We start from the raw sequence: 22,690 nt of genomic DNA on the forward strand, positions 1-22,690 counted from the left end.
ATTTATTATCCGATTTTAAAGATTTTTTTTAAATTTATAAAAAAATTCACTTCATATAAATTTAATAAATTATTTATAAAAAAATTACATAAACGACACGGAGTTCGGAGTCCTCGGTTCGAACCCGACAGAGGCAAATAAAAATAAAAATGGCGACCGATCCAACCCTCACAGTGGACGCAGGCAGACTGACCCCCACCACTTATGTCAATGCACATATACCATCAGGTAGTATGACATCATGTCCGCCATCTTGAAATTCGGACGCCATCTTGAAAATCTTTATTTATTATCCGATTTTAATGAAAAAATTTCCAAAATTCATCAAAAAATTAACGTATTTGAATTCTGTTTGATTATATCGATGCACGTCCTTGGTTCGATTCCCGACGAGAGTAAACAGTCGATCCTTCCTCCATGAAAGCTACCTAGTCTGATCTACCACCACCAATACCAAAGTATATACCGTCAACTGGTATGACATCATGTCCGCCATCTTGTCTTCATCTGCTGGAGACCGCCATCTTGTTTTCGTATGCTAGAGTGTGCCGATACCATGTAGTATAATTATCTGGTCACCACACCTTTGACCTTGACCTTGAAATTTGACCTTTACCTTGACCTTGAAATTTGACCTTGACCTTGAAATTTGACCTTGACCTTGAAATTTGACCTTGACCTTGAAATTTGACCTTGACCTTGAAATTTGACCTTGACCTTGAAATTTGACCTTGACCTTGAAATTTGACCTTGACCTTGAAATTTGACCTTCACCTTGAAATTTGACCTTGACCTTGAAATTTGACCTTGACCTTGAAATTTGACCTTCACCTTGAAATTTGACCTTGACCTTTAAATTTGACTTTAACCTTGAAATTTTACTTTGTCCTTGTCGACCATCATGGACCCGGCATTTAATGTTCAGTACATGCTACCAGGAGCGACCAACTGCTGGAGTACGTCATCTTGTGTGTGTACTCATATTATAGAGTACATTTACATCTGGTTAATTTTATTTTAACCTGCTACAGTGCAGTAATCATTTATTACCGAGGTGCCCACCGCCATCTTGAAATTCGGACGCCATCTTGAAATCATGTAATAATGTAGCTAGAAAAGCGGGAAAAAATCCAAAATTCATCAAAAAAATCACTCATTAACTTACAAATCGAATCGATGGATCCCTGTCCACGGTTCGATTCTTGACCAGAGACAGTTGTAACTAATTATTAAATAAATGTTAGGTTCTGTTTTCCATTACCTTTCGCGGAGTTTATTAATCATTCACTCTACGAAAATCAACTCAAGTAAATATACCGGACCAACGAATTAAATCAGTGCCGATTAGCCTATTATGAAAGTCTAATTTTTCATTAATCTGAATAACATATAAGCCGTTCATGTACAAAGCCACACATATAGATCAATTGCCTTCAGTCCATGAGACCGAGTCATGTCATTATCAGACGTATAGGCTAGTCATTTCAGGACCACATGACCTTCGTAATCCATCGTGACATTTTTATACATTCTAAAGGACCAAGTAACCTTGTAAAATATTTTAGTAACACCAAGAGGTGATAAACTAGTAAATATTCAATCACTACATTTTGTACTACGCGCAATCAACAAAAAAGGAAGCACCAACAACGAAAAGACAGCACCACCAACGAAAAGGCAACACATTTGGAAGCACCGACTACGAAAAGGCAGCACATTTGGAAGCACCGACAACGAAAAGGCAACACATTTGGAAGCACCGACAACGAAAAGGCAGCACCGACAACGAAAAGGCAGCACCGACAACGAAAAGGCAGCACATTTGGAAGCACCGACAACGAAAAGGCAGCACCGACAACGAAAAGGCAGCACATTTGGAAGCACCGACAACGAAAAGGCAGCAGCGACAACGAAAAGGCAGCACATTTGGAAGCACCGACAACGAAAAGGCAGCACCGACAACGAAAAGGCAGCACATTTGGAAGCACCGACAACGAAAAGGCAGCACCGACAACGAAAAGGCAGCACATTTGGAAGCACCGACAAAGAAAAGGCAGCACCGCCAACGAAAAGGAAGCACATTTGGAAGCACCGACAAAGAAAAGGCAGCACCGCCAACGAAAAGGAAGCACATTTGGAAGCACCGACAACGAAAAGGCAGCACCGCCAAAGAAAAGACAGCACATTTGGAAGCACCGACAACGAAAAGGAAGCACCATCAACGAAAAGGCCGCACCGCCAACGAAAAGGAAGCACATTTGGAAGCACCGGCAAAGAAAAGGCAGCACCGCCCACGAAAAGGAAGCACATTTGGAAGCACCGATAAAGAAAAGGCAGCACCGCCAACGAAAAGGAAGCACATTTGGAAGCACCGACAACGAAAAGGCAGCACCATCGACGAAAAGGAAGCACATTAATTTGTCATTGACTGCAATATTCATTGGTTCCAATATTCATTGGCTCCAATATTCATTGACTCCAATATTCAATGGCTCCAATATTCATTGACTCCAATATTCATTGGCTCCATCAGTCATTGACACCTACAGTCTTTTGGTTCCAAAAGTCTTTTGGCCCCAAATATATTAGGCTAGAATTCTTCGAGTCTAAGAGACTATGAGACCACATGGCTACGAGTCTAAAATGATCTAGCTGGTTACGAGTTATACATGGCTTGCGAGGCTACAGAGCTACGAAGTTTCTAGTACACAGGTTTACATGACTGCGAGGATACAGGACTACAAGTCTGCAAGAGTACTTGACTACGAAGGTACTCGTCTACATGACTCCAGTTACCGCATCTGTCTTCGACAGAATTTTCTCTTTTGCTCCAACTGCTCCATCAGCATTATGTTATAAGATTACAAGGCCTCTTGCTTACGTAGCTTCAAGTCTACGAGCCTCCAATGCATCATGACTACGAGACTACGAGCCATGAGGTTACGAGTCTATGCGATTGCGAGTCTTCTAGGTTACGTGATCGCGAGGCTATAGGACTACGAAGCTTCCAGAACGCATGGTTACGAGACTGCGAGGCTACAATTCTACGAGGTCCCAAGACATCCTGGCTACGCGACTACGAGCCATGAGGTTACGAGACTACGTGACTACGAATCTTCAAGTTTACGAGACTGCGAGGCTACAGAGCTACGAAGCCTCTAGTACACAGGTTTACGTGACTGTGAGGATACAGGACTACCAGTCTGCATGAGTACTTGACTACGAAGCTACTCGTCTACAAGGCTACAATTACAGCATCTGTTTTCGTCAGAATTTTCTCTTTTGCTCCAACTGCACCACCAGCATTATGTTATAAGATTACAAGGCCGCTTGCTTATGTAGCTTCAAGTCTACGAGGATACTTGGATACGTAGCTTCAATTCTACGAGGTCCTAAGACTTCATGACTACGCGACTTCGAGCCATGAGGTTACGAGATTACGTGACTACGAATCTTCATGTTTACGAGACTGTGAGGCTACAGAGCTACGAAGCCTCTAGAAAACGAGTTTACGTGACTGCGTGGATACAGGAATACAAGTTTGCATGAGTTCTTGACTACGAAGCTACTCGTCTACAAGGCTCCAATTGACACATCTGTCTTCGATGGAATTTTCTCTTTTGCTACATCTACGCCATCAGCATTATGTTATAAGATTACAAAGCTACTTGCTTACGTAGCTTCAAGTCTACGAGGCTCCAATACATCATGACTAAGAGACTACGAGCCATGAGGTTACGAGACTATGCGATTGCAAGTCTTCAAGGTTACGTCATCGCGAGGCTATAGGACTACGAAGCTTCCAGAACGCATGGTTACGAGAATGCATGACTAATTGGCCGCATGGCTACGAAACTTTATGTCTCTAACTGACTACAATAGCACTATTCAGTGGTGAGAGTTAATTTATTTCATGCAAAGGTACTTGCTGCAAGCAGTTCCGCTTTTCAACATCAGATGACGTCACGTTTTGCTTGCAGGTAAAATAATATTTATTTATTTTATGCGGGATGCGGGTTGTTCACTATCGATCGCATAAGAAGAATGGCATCGATAGTCTTCAAGGAGAAGGAAGTTCGTCCTTCCTGCTAGTGCTTCTCAGATTTCTCACGGTCCGCCATATTGGATTGCGACGTCACGGCTGCCATCTTGGATGGGTGTGACTTTGACCTTTGACCGAAACCGCAGGAATGATCGCAAGCACTCGGATTAATCATCAAAATATTGATAAGAATAATCAGGAGCACACGGAGAAAACCATCATAATATTGGCAAGAATAATCAGGAGCACACAGAGAAAAACGACACACGATTTCTTTGATATCATAAAATTACAGAAAAAAATATTTAAAAATAAAAATAAATTTATAAAAAATTTAAAATAAAAACAAAAAATACATAAAATTCTGGCTTGTACTAGAACTCTATCTTTGCTCAACAATGATAAGTTTACAAGCTTAATCCGAGTGCTTGCGATCATTGGAGTCAATGAATATTGGAGCCATTGAATATTGGAGTCAATGAATATTGGAGCCAATGAATATTGGAACCAATGAATATTGCAGTCAATGACAAATTAATGTGCTTCCTTTTCGTCGATGGTGCTGCCTTTTCGTTGTCGGTGCTTCCAAATGTGCTTCCTTTTCGTTGGCGGTGCTGCCTTTTCTTTATCGGTGCTTCCAAATGTGCTTCCTTTTCGTGGGCGGTGCTGCCTTTTCTTTGCCGGTGCTTCCAAATGTGCTTCCTTTTCGTTGGCGGTGCGGCCTTTTCGTTGATGGTGCTTCCTTTTCGTTGTCGGTGCTTCCAAATGTGCTGTCTTTTCTTTGGCGGTGCTGCCTTTTCGTTGTCGGTGCTTCCAAATGTGCTTCCTTTTCGTTGGCGGTGCTGCCTTTTCTTTGTCGGTGCTTCCAAATGTGCTTCCTTTTCGTTGGCGGTGCTGCCTTTTCTTTGTCGGTGCTTCCAAATGTGCTGCCTTTTCGTTGTCGGTGCTGCCTTTTCGTTGTCGGTGCTTCCAAATGTGCTGCCTTTTCGTTGTCGGTGCTGCCTTTTCGTTGTCGGTGCTTCCAAATGTGCTGCCTTTTCGTTGTCGCTGCTGCCTTTTCGTTGTCGGTGCTTCCAAATGTGCTGCCTTTTCGTTGTCGGTGCTGCCTTTTCGTTGTCGGTGCTTCCAAATGTGCTGCCTTTTCGTTGTCGGTGCTGCCTTTTCGTTGTCGGTGCTGCCTTTTCGTTGTCGGTGCTTCCAAATGTGTTGCCTTTTCGTTGTCGGTGCTTCCAAATGTGCTGCCTTTTCGTAGTCGGTGCTTCCAAATGTGTTGCCTTTTCGTTGGTGGTGCTGTCTTTTCGTTGTTGGTGCTTCCTTTTTTGTTGATTGCGCGTAGTACAAAATGTAGTGATTGAATATTTACTAGTTTATCACCTCTTGGTGTTACTAAAATATTTTACAAGGTTACTTGGTCCTTTAGAATGTATAAAAATGTCACGATGGATTACGAAGGTCATGTGGTCCTGAAATGACTAGCCTATACGTCTGATAATGACATGACTCGGTCTCATGGACTGAAGGCAATTGATCTATATGTGTGGCTTTGTACATGAACGGCTTATATGTTATTCAGATTAATGAAAAATTAGACTTTCATAATAGGCTAATCGGCACTGATTTAATTCGTTGGTCCGGTATATTTACTTGAGTTGATTTTCGTAGAGTGAATGATTAATAAACTCCGCGAAAGGTAATGGAAAACAGAACCTAACATTTATTTAATAATTAGTTACAACTGTCTCTGGTCAAGAATCGAACCGTGGACAGGGATCCATCGATTCGATTTGTAAGTTAATGAGTGATTTTTTTGATGAATTTTGGATTTTTTTCCCGCTTTTCTAGCTACATTATTACATGATTTCAAGATGGCGTCCGAATTTCAAGATGGCGGTGGGCACCTCGGTAATAAATGATTACTGCACTGTAGCAGGTTAAAATAAAATTAACCAGATGTAAATGTACTCTATAATATGAGTACACACACAAGATGACGTACTCCAGCAGTTGGTCGCTCCTGGTAGCATTTACTGAACATTAAATGCCGGGTCCATGATGGTCGACAAGGACAAAGTAAAATTTCAAGGTTAAAGTCAAATTTAAAGGTCAAGGTCAAATTTCAAGGTGAGGGCAAATTTCAAGGTCAAGGTCAAATTTCAAGGTCAAGGTCAAATTTCAAGGTGAAGGTCAAATTTCAAGGTCAAGGTCAAATTTCAAGGTCAAGGTCAAATTTCAAGGTCAAGGTCAAATTTCAAGGTCAAGGTCAAATTTCAAGGTCAAGGTCAAATTTCAAGGTCAAGGTCAAATTTCAAGGTCAAGGTCAAATTTCAAGGTCAAGGTCAAATTTCAAGGTCAAGGTCAAATTTCAAGGTCAAGGTCAAATTTCAAGGTCAAGGTCAAATTTCAAGGTCAAGGTAAAGGTCAAATTTCAAGGTCAAGGTCAAAGGTGTGGTGACCAGATAATTATACTACATGGTATCGGCACACTCTAGCATACGAAAACAAGATGGCGGTCTCCAGCAGATGAAGACAAGATGGCGGACATGATGTCATACCAGTTGACGGTATATACTTTGGTATTGGTGGTGGTAGATCAGACTAGGTAGCTTTCATGGAGGAAGGATCGACTGTTTACTCTCGTCGGGAATCGAACCAAGGACGTGCATCGATATAATCAAACAGAATTCAAATACGTTAATTTTTTGATGAATTTTGGAAATTTTTTCATTAAAATCGGATAATAAATAAAGATTTTCAAGATGGCGTCCGAATTTCAAGATGGCGGACATGATGTCATACTACCTGATGGTATATGTGCATTGACATAAGTGGTGGGGGTCAGTCTGCCTGCGTCCACTGTGAGGGTTGGATCGGTCGCCATTTTTATTTTTATTTGCCTCTGTCGGGTTCGAACCGAGGACTCCGAACTCCATGTCGTTTATGTAATTTTTTTATAAATAATTTATTAAATTTATATGAAGTGAATTTTTTTATAAATTTAAAAAAAATCTTTAAAATCGGATAATTAATAAAAAAGTTAAAGATGGCGGCCGTAACGAAAATTGCAACGGTGACGTCATAATTCAAAATGGCGGAAAACACATCACCGGAATTTTCGAGAACACACAATGACGTCATACAAAATGGCGGATTCAAGATGGACGCCGTGATATACTTGTCCCGTTACGTTATGTCTCGTTACGCTGTGTCCCGTTACGTTGTGTCCCGTTTGCGCTGTGTCCCGTTTGCGCTGTGTCCCGTTACGCTGGCTGCACGCACGAAAAAGTGTCACGTTATGCTTATCCAAGATGGCCGCCGTGACGTCACAATCCAAGATGGCCGCCGTGACGTCACAATCCAAGATGGCGGACGACAATCATCAATCCACTACCTGCATCCTGTTTCCGGAACCCCATTCGTATACTACTGAAATGAAATAGGGCGCTTTTTCACACACACTCCAAGTACTTGATTTTGTGCCATGTTGCCAGATCTTCACTGAAAGTGGATGGGAACAAGCTTTAAGCTGGCAGTCATTCGAAAGGCGTTTTTGAAGTATGAGAGGTGGAGAGTCTGCCAGATGAATGAGAGTTGGATGCGTTTTCGAAGGTCAACTCTGAATTCGGGCCTGAGTGACTCCTAGGTGAGCGACAGCTGACGACGAGCGACGGGCTTCGTGAGCGAAGACTGGTGCATCGGGGACGGAAGCATCCGGGACTGTGTTGTGTGCGCGGCGGACGAGTGAGTAGTGACAGGCAGTGAGTTGGGCCAGAGGTGCGAGGTGAGAGACGAGCAGTGGAGACAGCCATTGTCGAGCCGAGTTACAGTGGGGAGAGTAAATTGTGGAATTAATGAAACAGTGATTAATTTATGGACGGACAGTGAAATTGTTATAACTTAATCAACAGTGTATATATTGAACAATATAACTGTATTTAATAAAATGGGCACTCTTTTTGAACCTGTTTCCTCACTCGTAACAATATTTTATTGTTTATAAAAGGCTTCTTCAACTTAACAATTCCTTATTTAATGGTTTTTAGAAACCTTAATGAAAACATTCATGTCAGTCCTGGCAGGTATTGAAAGCACAAATCTTGTGTTATTTAGTTTGTTAGTTAGCATATTATTCGTTTTCCGAAAATCTTATAATCCTGAATTTTTTCAGATTATTGGAAAACCCATTTTTTTTTAATTATTTACCAACAATATGCTAAAAAAGAAGTTTCCCTAACTCTAAAAGGTGCTTTCAATACATGGCAGGACTGACATTAAAATTTGCCTTAAAGTTCCTAAAGGAACGGTTAAATAAGGAAACGTTAAGTTGATAAAACCTTTCTGTAAAACAATAACTACTAATTTTTGATCATTTTTTGACGTGATAACGTCTAATAAATCGATGAACGTCGGCTGCACAACCGTCGGTTGGAACAACCATCGATTTGACTTTTTCGAGGCACATTAAACTTGAAACACTCCCATTCGTTTCCTACTTTTCCTATCATCGTCCTATCCTTAACAGAATAACACAGATTGGAAGAAGTTAAATAGCAAACACGTATAAAAGTTATATTTAAATAATCTCTTCGTTAAAGTAATAAACATATTTGAATTAATAAGCGCAAATAAAAGTAAATTTATCAATTAAATTGTAGATTTGATTTCACTCCTTCTTTGTATCCATACAAAATAGTGATAATTAAATAAAAATGATTCAATTTTATTCATAAAAGTATGCAATCATTTCATCAATGTTTTGTTATGACGTTGTCACGTTAAACTATCGTCCGTAAACCGACTTTACAGACAACCAATTTTTTTTTTCATTATGATGGAAAAACATAGTCATTGAAGAAATTATAATTGAGGATCTAATCCCCATTGTTGTGCAGTCCCCGGGGCTTCGGAGGTACCATGACCTTTACGTCCACACTCCGCAACCGGCCGGAGGAGAGAGTCTGAGTCTGCAGAGGGGGAAGGGGGGAGGGGGGGGGGAGAGTGGCAGATAACGTGCTCCGCCCACGCAGGGGGTTAGCCGGGGGGGGGGGGGGGGGCTCACAAGAGTACTACCGCCGCCGCCAGGGTGCAGCAGGGAAGCTCCCATTCACGAGGCGGCCCGGGCCAGATCGGCCGGGCTCCCGGGCCGCCCACGCCCCTCCCGCGCGGGGCAACAACGGCACATCCGCCACTCGGCTCCCAACCCTGCCTTCTCGAGCCTCCTGGCTCCACTCGCCGCATTTTTTTTTTTTAAGGCATCTCCAGAAAACACAGTATTTTTTTTTTTTTTTTACGTAACAACGTCTAATAAATCGATGAAAGCCGGCTGCACGCACAAAAAAAAAAAGGATGATTCATTGTCCCGTTACGCACATTGTCCCGTTACGCTCATTGTACGCTTGCGCCGCATCTATCTCTCTTCCACTGGATTGGGAAAAAAAACATCGATTTGACTTTTTCGAGGCACATTAAACTTTGAAACACTCCCATTCGTTTCCTACATTTCCCGTCATCGTCCTCTCCTTAACAGAATAACACAGATTGGAAGAAGTTAAATAGCAAACACGTATAAAAGTTATAGTTAAAATAATCTCTTCGTTAATGTAATAAACATATTTGAATTAATGAGTGCAAATAAAAGTAAATTTAACAATTAATTTGTAGATTTCATTTCACTCCTTCTTTGTATGCATACAAAATAGTGATAATTCAATAAAAATGATTCAATTTTATTCATAAAAGTATGCAATCATTTAATCAATGTTTTGTTATGACGTTGTCACGTTAAAATATCGCCCGTAAACCGACTTTGCAGACAACCAATTTTTTTTCCCTTCATATAATATTTCTCTGGAAACCATTCGACAAGAATTAGTTTGCAATACCACCTGAATAAAAAAAAAAATATATACTGTAGGATTGAAATGCTGAATCAAAGTCCGTCCGGTATTTTCAGTAGAATCACTAATCGTAAATTAGTAATTGATACGGTAAATTCTTCATGATTTTGAACCTCCTGCAACCGGGTTTAACGAGTGGCATGTCTTTTAATTTAACGGAGATTTATGTATTGCCCACTTCCCAACCAAAGTCTCGTGTTTTTACCCTGACAGCATGATTGGTGTTAAGGACATAACAGCCTTTATTCATCGAGACAAAACTTTAAACACTATACCATAAAATAAGTACAAATATAGTGACCCACCCCCTGGGATTGGCATAAACGAATTAAAACGCATATTCTAGTAACCCAACATTGTCTTTCAAACACTACCCGATTGCATACATGTAAATATCATAAATTTGTTGAGAAACAATTAAATGAGGATGATAATAATGTATTTTAAAAATAGTCTATTTACAATTTATCTGGAACTACCACAGCTATTTCGATAAATTTGTTTAATCGTTGAACTAATATACATTATTACACTAGTTAACTTGCTGTTCAATCTATAAATTGACCATCAAAAATCAACTGTATTTTCGTGTAGTCGTTGCACCTTTTCATTTACCGACTGAATTTTTTAAAATTTAATTTTTGCAACCGGTTTATTAATACTGTTTACTGAAATTTAAATTATCAACTTTAAATATTTAATATTTTTATTATAAAGCAAGAAATGATAGCAATTAATGATACAATCCTACGCGCTGAATGCATTATAATACTTAGTTCCGAAAAGGAAGTTTCTAATATTACCTCTCAACTGGGTGTACCTAGTAATAAATAAAATAGTAAGTATTGTTCTGTTCTAGATAGAAACTTCTTTGAATCTGTTGTAGATAATAACTATATGTAGTGGACAATAAATATTTTACTTGACCTTGATAACAGTGCGATTAACACTCTGACATCTCTAAAAATTATCGCTACATGTCCACGTGGCACCTTTGTGGTATTGCGTGGCTAGTATTTAATAAAAATTAGGGCTCAGTTATGCAATCAGGAACCAACTACATGTTCTTTGTGTTCGACAACCATTTCGACAAAGCCTAGCGAATAAACTTTTATGCGTACAATTTAAACACCGTTATTATTCATATCGATTGCATTTTTTTTAAGTGCTTGACGAGTTTTAACAAATTTCCCCTGCCATGCGAATAATTGCGTTCATTTAGTTTTTATATAAAGATAGGGAAGATAATTTATTACGAGAAAATAATACTGTTAGTTAGGCACCAATACAACTTCGTTGCTTGGAGAAATTTATCAATTTTTTGCTGGATTGTATATCGAATGGACCGATAAAAACCCAGCTCTGGCATTATAGAACGCTTGTGAGTTGTCAGGAAAGAGCCATGTTTTGATAAATATTTTATTCTAATCAAAACAGATAGAAAAAGTTATAGTGTTTTGCAGAATGTCTTGACCCCAAATCTTTTCGCGATTGTTTATCATCTTCATGGTCATGAATCCTGGATAGAGAGAGAGCCCTGGAATTAAAGGGAATCTCACCGTGAATTCAATTGTAAATGTAAAACGGGGATAATAAAGTTTTTGGAAAACTATTGTTTGTTTAGTTTTTTCGTTTTGTCGTGTTTTTGTCTCGTTTCAACTGTTGTGCTGAATTTTTTTGGGTTCAATATTTTTGTGCTGTCATCATTTGTGTTTTTTTTTTCGTTCTGTTAGTCCATTTTTCTTTGTTTTTTCTTTGTTTGTTGACCATATTCCTGTTATGGAATATTATGTGGTGTTTATATCCTGTTGACAACAGCAATTTTTTGCTTAATTTGTGTATTTGTCTTTTGTGTTTTTTTGTAGTTTTCTTCTACAGACATACATGCGCTTAGCAATGGCGTATGTCCAAAAGCTTACATCAAGTCATGCAGTCCCATTGCACAAATCTTTCAAAGATGATATGATAAACGCAATAATGTCAAAACTATGTTTTTAAGGATTTTTTTTTAATACAATGAAATAATTAACCTCAACCCTTAGACAGCGAATTTACTTCCCCTTTCTTGCTCTCACAAAAACACTGATATTCATACAGATTTGCGCCCTTGAACAAGCTGAATCAGGAAGTCACGTGACCGGTCGGGCACCACGTGTCCGCGCGGCCCGCCAGATGGCCTCAGGGCACTTCCCCCCCCCCCCCCCGCCCGCCGCGACGAGTGGGGCGCGTGACGTCACGAGGTCTGACAACCCCCGGCGCCCTGATAGCGACGTCGAGCCGGATGTACGCGAGCGCGCGCGCGCGTGGGTTTTCGGAGTTTGCGCGGAAAATCGATCTCGTCGGTGGGCGCCGGGCGGAGGGGGGGGGGGGGTGAGCGAAGGCGGCGGTCCAGACGTGGAGCTTTCCAGACTACCGAGAACCACTGGAGTTTCCGCCGGAAGACCCCTTTTATAGCTGCGCCGAGATGATTATTGTCATGGCGTCGTTTTAACAATTTTTTTTTTCAGGTACTGATTTCATCACTTACGAGGCTCGTGCGGAAAGTATCGTTTGGTCATTAAAAAAAAAAATACTCTCGTGAAAAAGTTTTAGTTTACTACATATCTACATCACATTCTTACATGGGAAGCCTACAACTCACGTAGTTTCGGTTCCCTACCACGTTCGTGCAACTTCGGATTTCTCTCAAAAATTGAAATTAAAAAAATCGAAGGGTTAGGTTAGGTTAGGTTAGGTCAGTCCACAACATGCTTGTTTTCATTGGAAACTTCTGATTTAGCGGCTGAAGTGGCGTTAATACCAAAACGCAAAACTTCGGAAATCTTCGGAAATTCTTGCAGGGAACCGAAACTACGTGAGTTGTAGGCTTCCCTTCTTACATAGCCGCCATTCAGTTCCAAGCACTTTTCGCACCGCTCTACCAGTTTATTTAACACCCTCTTCATAGAAGTTCGCCTGGGAATGTAACGGACGCCTCGGCCATAGGCATCAACGACTTCGAATGCGCAATGCGTGTAGTGTAAGTACAGGCGCTTAATAAACATCTCGAGTCGAAAAATGATGGCACCTTTTTTTTTGGGGGGGATGAAAAGGGCTTCATTTTTGTTTATTTAATGAAAAGTGAGAGAACAATTACAGCAAAATGTACAGAATTACGATTGTGAACTGATTTAATTCACAGGTGGCGAAATTCTAAACAGAGGGGTTCAATAAAATGGTAGAGCGTTGCGAAAAGTGCTTGAAATTGAATGGCGACTATGTGAAAATGTGATGTAGATGTGTAGTAAACTAAAAATTTCAATAAAACGTTTTTTTTCATGAGTTCATATTTTTTATGACCAAACGGTACTTACTACTTTCCGGACACGTCTCGTATTTGAAAAAAAAAATTTTTATGTGCAAACATATTAGCTCTCAGTATACAGCATTTGGTAGGAGTAATTTCGTTAAAATGGAATGGAAGTCGATGAATGTGAATGCGACACGAAGATGGCGGATCCACGTGTGGCAACATAAATCCGTATATAGTCACTTCCGTAAATATTAGGGTACATACCAAACGTATTGTTGTGTCAAATGAAACTTTATGATGGTGAAACTACCTTAGAATATATTAGGTAAACTAAAATAGTCATAATAAAATGTACTTCAAGTGTTATAATACTGTACCTCAGAAAACTGACATTACATACACTAATTACACTAATTAAATATTCTCCTTGCTATATGTAACGGTCTCAGTGGCACAACGGTAGTGCGCTTACTTGTTAACCTCAAAGGGCGTGGTTGGTGAAATCCTGTCACTGGCAATACATTTTTTTTTTACTTATTAATAAATTTACAATTATTTTGGGGATTTTTGATTAAATTTAACACTACAGGATATTTACTAAGTGTGAATTTGCTGTAAAAATTCGCGCAAGTGATAGCAATTTACATTTGCGCGACTTTTTACTCTTAGTAAATATTTTTGCAAATATTTGTGACAGAACATCAAATGCAAGAGAGGTATAGTGTTAAACTGAGAGAATATTCCTAAACAATTAATAGTGACGAAGCAAAAATCAACATGGCGTGTGAGACCCCAACTTAAATGCTATTCGTAATCAGAGACATTTAAGAAATGTGGAGCAGTTTGTAAATGGCACGTTAACGCCTGAACTCTGCACACTCCCTTCGACGGTCCAGACCGGGGAATTTCGGACGACGGCTCGGAGGCGCTAGTGTCGTTCTTGCACCAAACCAGCTCCCCGCTTTGCGCGCGCAGCCCTCCCCAGCCCAGGGGCTAGTGACGTCACAGCTCGGTGGCGGGAAATGCGTCGTGAGCGAAGAGGGTTTATTGATCTAGGAAGTAGTTTCGAACTGTGGCGTATCCCAGTCCCCCACCCTCTTCTTCCTTTACCGTTACTGCCATCCCGGTTACCACATCAACCCCCTTCTCTCCGCTCAACCATGGGGGGTGGTCACGTCTCCATGCTCATGGTCTGCACCATGTCGGTTAGACGGCCAAAAAGTTGGCCGGAGTTCGAAATGACTATATTTTATGAAAGTGACTGTTCAATGACGAAGATTCTATTTCATACTTACAAACCATCACCAGACGTGGTCAAGCACCATTCCCGCAATGTTCTGGGCGTGACACTATGGCAAGGACTTCAACTGCGTCGCAGCATGCCGTCTCCCTTACAACTCCTGACTCCATGATTTTACTCATTTCCCATATACGACGCCAGTAAAGTCTGTGTCGCTTACAAAGCGACACGTGATGTTTGTTTACGAACACTGACAGCCACAGCGAGTTGGGTGCGAACACTATTGACAGAATGAACAGCGGCGGAAGGAGGAGTCTTCAGACCAGCGGTGCTGCTTGCGAGAACTGGGCGAGTTTTCGAGGAAAGGTTGCGTGCCACGCACAGACTGTACGCCTCTCCCCTCCCTCTTCGGGCAGCTGCATGTCGCGCGGAAGCTACGAGACATCATCGCGTGAGAAGGGGAAGTGCCACGATGCGACGTTTCTCGATGGTTTGTTTTCTTTAACTTTTTGGGGATTTCTGTGGGCGGACAGAGTATCGTACGGAAAAAAAAAAAAGGTTTTTGGAACGTACTGTGCAAATGTTTGTAGGATGTCTGCTGTGCATGAAGGCGTGAAAATACTAGCACAGGATTATCACGACGGATGCGAAGATCTGGAGATCACTTCTACCCAACGAGAATTCATTTACACACCAAGGAAAAAAAAAAAAACTTTTTTTTTTTACTATCTGCGCTCTGTTCGACTGTCATGTCAGGATGTATCCCCATCGGTGCGTGCAAATTTTTGCGTGCTGTACCAATATTAGTCTGCCTAATGCTAATTAATCTGCTGTCGCCCTTAGTAAAATTTTTATATATATTATTTAAAAATGCATTTTTTTTTATTTATTTGGATTAATTTACTAACTATCGTGAATAAAAGCCACATGTGATATATTTACTGCACTAGCTCCCTAAAATCTGCACTGCAAGTTGTAGTTACTTATTTGCCTTATGTAACAAAAAAAAATATTTATTTATAATATAAAAACTTTTTAACATGTAAGAAATGTACATTGACGTATGTACATTTATAAAAACCAAATTTTAAAATGATCAATAAACATTAAAAGAAACTATTGAACTACGCAGTGGAAATGACGTGAACGTGATGAGCGAAACACGCAGAAAAAGCGAGGGAGCGCAGTGGAACACGGGGAGACGTGAGACGCAGTCCCCACATCTCGGCAGCAGGTGGTCCCGGGGCTGCGCGCGACTATCGACCGAGCGGCAGGGTGACGGCACAGCTCTCTGCAGCCAGCTGGCGGGAAGGTAGGGCAGGGACTGCCGACCCCGGGGGGAGAGGGGATCATCGGCCAGGTGTTCTGCTTCCGCCACCGCCTCCTCCCCTTCACCACAGCTCTTCCCCTGCTCATCCTGTCCGGGGCTCGCTGCAATCCCCCTTGGCACAGAGTCTCGCGTGAATCAGATTAACTCCCCCCACTCTTCGCTCTCCTTTATTTACTTACTACCTTTTACAAATTTGTACAGTCACGATCGCCAGGGAGGATCTTATCTCACACGCAATTTTTTTTCTTTCTCCCGTCGCTATCTTTATTAACGACTATTCACAATATTTTAACACAACATTTGTTTTTCTGCCACACATATTTTCAACAGCTATTCACTAAGTTTTATATAATGGGTGTAAAAAAAATCCCTTTCGGCACAGCCTACAGGCGTAGGTAGATTTCGAAGTAACTATTTCTTCTATAAACTCGTGGAACATTTTAAGAACTCAGTGTAGCCGACATAACATCCTATATGTTCATCAATATTAAAAAAAAAAGATCGATTTAACATTTTCTCTTATTTCATGCAGCGAAAATATTTTTAATTTTTTTTTTTATTTAATGCATCTTAACGAATTTCATAATATGCCTAGTAAGGTAGGCATGCAATTTTTTTTATCTTCAAACACATTTTTTTTTATCCCTTTCACTAATACGGGGTCGTATAAATTTTTTGGACAAAGGTTTAAGGTAATATTAAGATATTCCGACAAATTTGATACTAAGGTTTTTTTTAAATTTCAACCCATGTTTTTACTGCAATAGTTCGTTTCATCAAAAATTGTTCCAGCCAAAGGTTTTAGATAAAGTTTAGGAGTTTTAAAATAAATTATAATAGAAATGAAAACAAATATATTATGTATTAAAAAAGTAATGACTTTTTTTTGCCCTTGTTATTTCCACCCCTTGCATAATGGTTTGTATTATCAAAAACTGTTTCAGACAAATGTTTTAGGTAAAAATTATAAAATTTACAAACAATTTAATTGAATTTGATATTGTACCTACAAAGGGAGTTATTAATTTATTTTTAAATCTACCCCTCATTTTTCAACCCCTTGCCATAATGGTTCATCTAATAAAAATGGTTTCAGACAAAAGTTTTACATAATAGTTATAAGATTAATACACAATTTGTACGATTTAGATTTTTTTCCCGTCTGTTACCGTGTACCACACTATCGAAGTAACCTTCAGACTTATTTTGTATAATCACACGTCGATTCACATTTTATAAGGATTATTACAATCTATAAATTTGTATGTTAAAATTACTTACTGATTATCGTAGTATTATTCAGTCAAGTTTCGTAGAATATATATTAAAAATTTCAGCCCCTCTTTGATTATTTTTATTACAATATTCACGTTCGTCGAAATATAGTCCCGATCTCAAGGATGGTTTATTACCGACTCATTTTATTCTGGAACTTTTTCTTGTTTATGCCATACCAAACATAATCAAACAAAATTATAGTTCCTAGCATAAACGGTTTTCTTTACAATGAATAAATAACTTCCATAAACTTGTGATACTGCCTTAAATCAGATATTTGACACAATTTTCATTTTTTGTAGAACACATTCATAGATAGTCTTTACTAACAAGCATAATTGCTTTGGAAATTTTGCTGTTAACATTGTTAACAATACATATACGCAAATTGTGTTTCAACTACATTTCTGGACGCGAATCACAACTAGCTTCCGCACCCGCCGCTAGAATTCGTTACCAGAGCTGCTACGTTGACTATCGAATCATTCGCTTAGCAGAACGAGCGAAAGGTTAAATTATATAATGAAACGGCTCCGATAAAAGCGAAAAAGACTTGTAAATACATATACTTATCTCCGGCTTTGTTCCTTATTTTCAACAATAAATTTTATTAAAATACTGCCCGTCTTGTTAAAATTCCTTAAACAGTTGATACTACAAAGTTTCCCTTTGGCTTTGCGAACTTTGGTTCGCCACAGATGGCAGCACTTTGGTTACAAATTTCCGTTCCATTCACCAACTTACGCCTACCAAGATGTACATATGTAGGTGAATAATTTTTAGTCATTGACTTTTTGCTGTGTCTTCAAGGACGTTTTAAAAATACAATATATGTAAATTATGTTTGAGTAGCTAATCAGTAGAGACCTGCAAAATTCGCGGATTCATTCGGTGATAGGCTAGAATTCAAACACATATACCTCTTAGATAATTTTGCTATTGGCTTACTGTTCATCTGGACGAATCTCAATCAGTTATAAACCCTCAACCAAAGAAGGATCGAATCACAGACAAACCAGCTGAGACGACTTACAAGTCGGCAGCCAATGAACTTGCGTTATTTGCCCGAGTTTACAGGGGTATGTGCAGTCTATCCTGAAGGCCATCGAAATCGCGAATATTGCAGGTCTCTACTAATCAGCTACAAATATGTTCTAGAAATTGTCGAAGAGATTTTTTTTTTTTTAAATAATGCTACCTTCCGTAGCAGAGTCCTCGGCGAGGCGAGTACCGTGACGAGACAGGAAGTGGCGGCCAGAAACTGACAACTGACGTCTCGACGTTGCGCAAGACGCCCACGCGTCAGCGACGGGTTACACGTAATGAAGGGGGGGGGGGAGGAGGAAACACGGGGAGTCTTCTGTGGAATAGCTTGTCGCGTCGGCCGCGGGCGACAGACGCGCGAGGCGATAGCTTATCTACGACGCACGGATATGGGTAGTTCTACTCGCGTTTCTTTCCCGGAAAAATCGTCCACTCTCAAAGGGTTCGGATTGTGCCGCCGTCATCAGAGGGGCTGTCACTAGATAGGTACTACGATGCCCTTATTGTACACTAACGATTCCGTACGTACCAACATCATAAAGTCATTCACATACAGCGCTAAATATATACATAATTATTTAATAATGTGACGTTGTGAACAACTGTAATTTTACTTTATTTTTATGATTATTTTGATTCTTACTATATTTTAGTGTTGAGACCAGGGGCGTAGCCAGGATTTTATTTGGGGGGGGGGGGGGAATTAAACATTTGGCTATTTACCCACCCCCCTTTACGAAGCCGGGGGGGGGGGAGGGGGGGGGGTCCGGGGGTCCTCCCCCGGAAAAATTTGGATTTTTACGTGCAAAATTGTGCTATTTTAGCAGTTTTCATAATATAACATTGGATATTGTTCTGCTGTAAACATTATTGATTTTTAATATTAAAATAACACAAATTACAAACTCAACTCAGGTAAAAAAAAACCTTCCACACATTTCGGGGGGGGGGGGGGGGGGATGGATCCCTAAGATCCCCCCCCCCTTCCCTACGCCCCTGGTTGAGAACACCATTGAACTTTTTTTATAAATCAACGCGCGAATCAACAAATGCTACACCGTCAGGTTGGAGTCATTTTTTAAATCTCGCTCGTCAGAAGATCTTAGTTTTTTTTTTGCATATTCCTGCCTGATGTATTTAAAAGTATAAATAGGATGAATGACTATTAAATAATATGTAGCGTCAAAATGTAAAGGAATCGGGAGACCTCGGTAAACGTTTATGTTTAAATAACAACATTTGTTGTGAATGTTTTGTGTGCCCACGTGTTTGAATGCGTCAGTTCATTCTTGAGGGCAATAGTTAATGGTACATTTCTATTTGCATAGTGTGCTGTTACATGACTGTCCCACGCACAGAAAGTGTTTTGTTTTTATTATAAATAACATTTTTTAATTATTATTATTATTTGTTGACATTTTTATGTTTTGCTCTATTGTTGTGTATTTGGACATATCTACGACTACCATACTTTATGGCGTAGCCCAAGTGACTTTGAAGCTCAATTAGCAAGACCCCTCTAGGGAGCAATTGACTTAAACGGCAAATTGAACTTTTTATACATAATTTACATAACAAAACTTTCATTGTTGAAAAATCAAGTTTTAAATTTAAGACATTTTAGCATATTAAGTTGTATTGTTAAGTGTCTGTATTTTGTTTTGATGTGGTAATTAAGTCAACGATCTTGGTGTCTCGGCCAATGAGAGGCCATGTTACTTAAGATAAGCGTCATAACTAAAATTAACGAAAAAGTCTTGGAATAACGACGGCGTTGGCTAGGATGTTTTAAATCGTCGTTTGAGTATAAATTACATGTTGTTTAATTAGGGCACGTCCTATATGACGTGTAATTAGGAGTGAATTACCGTGAGTAAAATACCGACACATGATGCTATCCTGAATGAACTGTTTTCTGCATACACATATTTTAATATTGCCGACGGACATATAAACATTGATTTTGTGCTGAACACATTAAAGACCTATTGATATAAATACTTGTTAAAGCCAATTACGTATCCTGATCTGCACTTTAATTAGTTCTTACACCCAGAGGTGAAATGAGACGGAGTTCTCATGATGCTCTACCGCAATTTACACACTGAATTCAGCCGCGGTATACTAAAATTAACTTAAATTACGAAGATAATAATCATTATTATTTTTTTTTTCACACTAATTTTCGATTCTGAACTGAGAGCAACAGACACAATTAATTTGAACTGTATGAACTTTTGTTGTGTTTTATCATGTGTGCAACATACCTCCAGTTATATAAGAAAACATAATAGTATACCACTGGTCCAACCATTAATTAACTATATTTTATTTTATTAAAGATTATTTGTTTTAATCCTATGTTACCCTGTTATTATTTCTTTGTGTATATGTTTGTTTTCTTAATGATCTCAAATTACATGTTGCCAATCTCATGCCCATTATAGATTTAAAGTGTGAAATTATTTCATTTTTTTTCCCTTCTGTACCACACTACATAAGGGTGGCGCCCAGATACATATTTAAATTTAACCAAAGAGTTTATACTCGATAGTGTATTAATAATCATAATAATTAATATCTAGAGAGAGAACTACTGTTAATATTTATTATTTATAATATTATTAAATCTGACTACACCTGAGTTCAGATAATAGTCAATTGAGACTATATGCTGAATAATAGTTCAGATAGGTAAAGACCCTAGTTCATGAACTACACGCTGAACACAGTGCAGAGTGGCAACCCAACTAGTGGGGCCCGATTTGCTTGTGTCAAATCTGCTAGGTTTGTTTACATGCAAGCATTGAATTGAACTTTAAAGTGGACAGGATATTTGTGGTAATTGGTAATTGTAGTCTTGTTAGAGGTCTTACACAATGGCTCAGCAGACATACAATCTGAGAAGTAGGGCCAACAGCGTATGTGAAGATTGTCCCAACACACACAGCTCTGACAGTGACACATTGACAGCCATGGAGGACTGTAGTTCACCCGAAACAAGGGGAATGAATGCACCTACCCACTCACACACACAGCAGAGTGAGAGGTTAGGGCGGCCAATGTCACCTCGTCCCACAGGGGAGATAACACAAGAACATGACATGCCAACTACTACACCAGGGACATCCACATCAAGTCCTGACTTAACACAGGTGCTGCAACAGATGCTCCAACAACTGGCCAGGCAGGCAGAACACACCGAGCAATCTGAGAACAGGATTATGTCTCAACTGTCCAGTCAGGCCGAACAACTGGCCAGGCAGGCAGAGCAATCTGAGGACCGAATCATGTCTCAACTCTCCAGGCAGGCAGAGCAAATGGAGGCAAAGTTAGATACCACTTGCTCCAGTTTACAAAGTCTGGAACACAGTTCAATAGTTGCGGTATTTAAAGCTACTACTTTCAGTAAAGCCACTTTGGATGCGCATTTGTGTAAATTAATATAGCGATTTTACGAGTTAAAGAGGGTTATGTATTGTGAAACAACTAGGTAAACCTAGTTATAGACCAAACAACTAACACCACCTCGCATCTCTTATAAAATTACCAAAAAAAAATGGTTGTCTGTAAATTAGGTTTACGGACGATAGTTTAACGTGACGTCATAAAAAAACATTGATGAAATGATTGCATACTTTTATGAATAAAATTGAATCATTTTTATTGAATTATCACTATTTTGTATGGATACAAAGAAGGAGTGAAATGAAATCTACAATTTAATTGATAAACTTACTTTTATTTGCACTCATTAATTCAAATATGTTTATTACTTCAACGAACAGATTATTTTAACTATAAGTTTTATACATGTTTGCTATTTAACTTCTTCCAATCTGTGTTATTCTGTTAAGGATAGGACGATGATAGGAAAAGTAGGAAACGAATGGGAGTGTTTCAAGTTTAATGTGCCTCGAAAAAGTCAAATCGATGGTTGTTCCAATCGAGTGGAAGAGAGATAGATGCGGCGCAAGCGTACAATGAGCGCAACGGGACACGGCGTAACGGGATAATGTGCGTAACGGGACACTTTTTCGTGCGTGCATCCGGCGTTTATCGATTTATTAGACGTTGTCACGTCAAAAAAAAAAGTGTGCTTGTTCTTTACTTTCCTTTTCCCTTCAACCCAGACGGGCATGTGTCATTTTGCCTAAAGGCGTTTTGCCAAAACGCCGTTTAGGCAAAACGCCGTTAGGCAAAACGCCGTTAGGCAAAACGCCGTTAGGCAAATCGCCGTTAGGCAAAACGCCGTTAGGCAAATCGTCGTTAGGCAAACCGCTGATAGGCAAAACGCCGTTAGGTTAGGTTAGCTTAGCTTAGGTTAGCTTAGGTTAGGTTAGGTTAGCTTAGGTTAGCTTAGGTTATTTAGGTTAGGCTAGGTTAGGTTAGGTTAGGTTAGGCAAAACGCTGTTAGGCAAATCGCCATTAGCAAAATAGCGTTAGGCAATTCGCCGTTAGGCAAAACGAGGTTTTGTCATCATAGTAACATTTTAGGCAAAACGCCGTTAGGCAAATCGCCGTCAGGCAGAACTCCGTTAGGCAAATCGCCGTTAGGCAAAACGCCTTT

Source organism: Bacillus rossius (assembly GCF_032445375.1).
Source record: "Bacillus rossius redtenbacheri isolate Brsri chromosome 9 unlocalized genomic scaffold, Brsri_v3 Brsri_v3_scf9_2, whole genome shotgun sequence".
Taxonomy (NCBI): Eukaryota; Metazoa; Arthropoda; class Insecta; order Phasmatodea; family Bacillidae; genus Bacillus; species Bacillus rossius.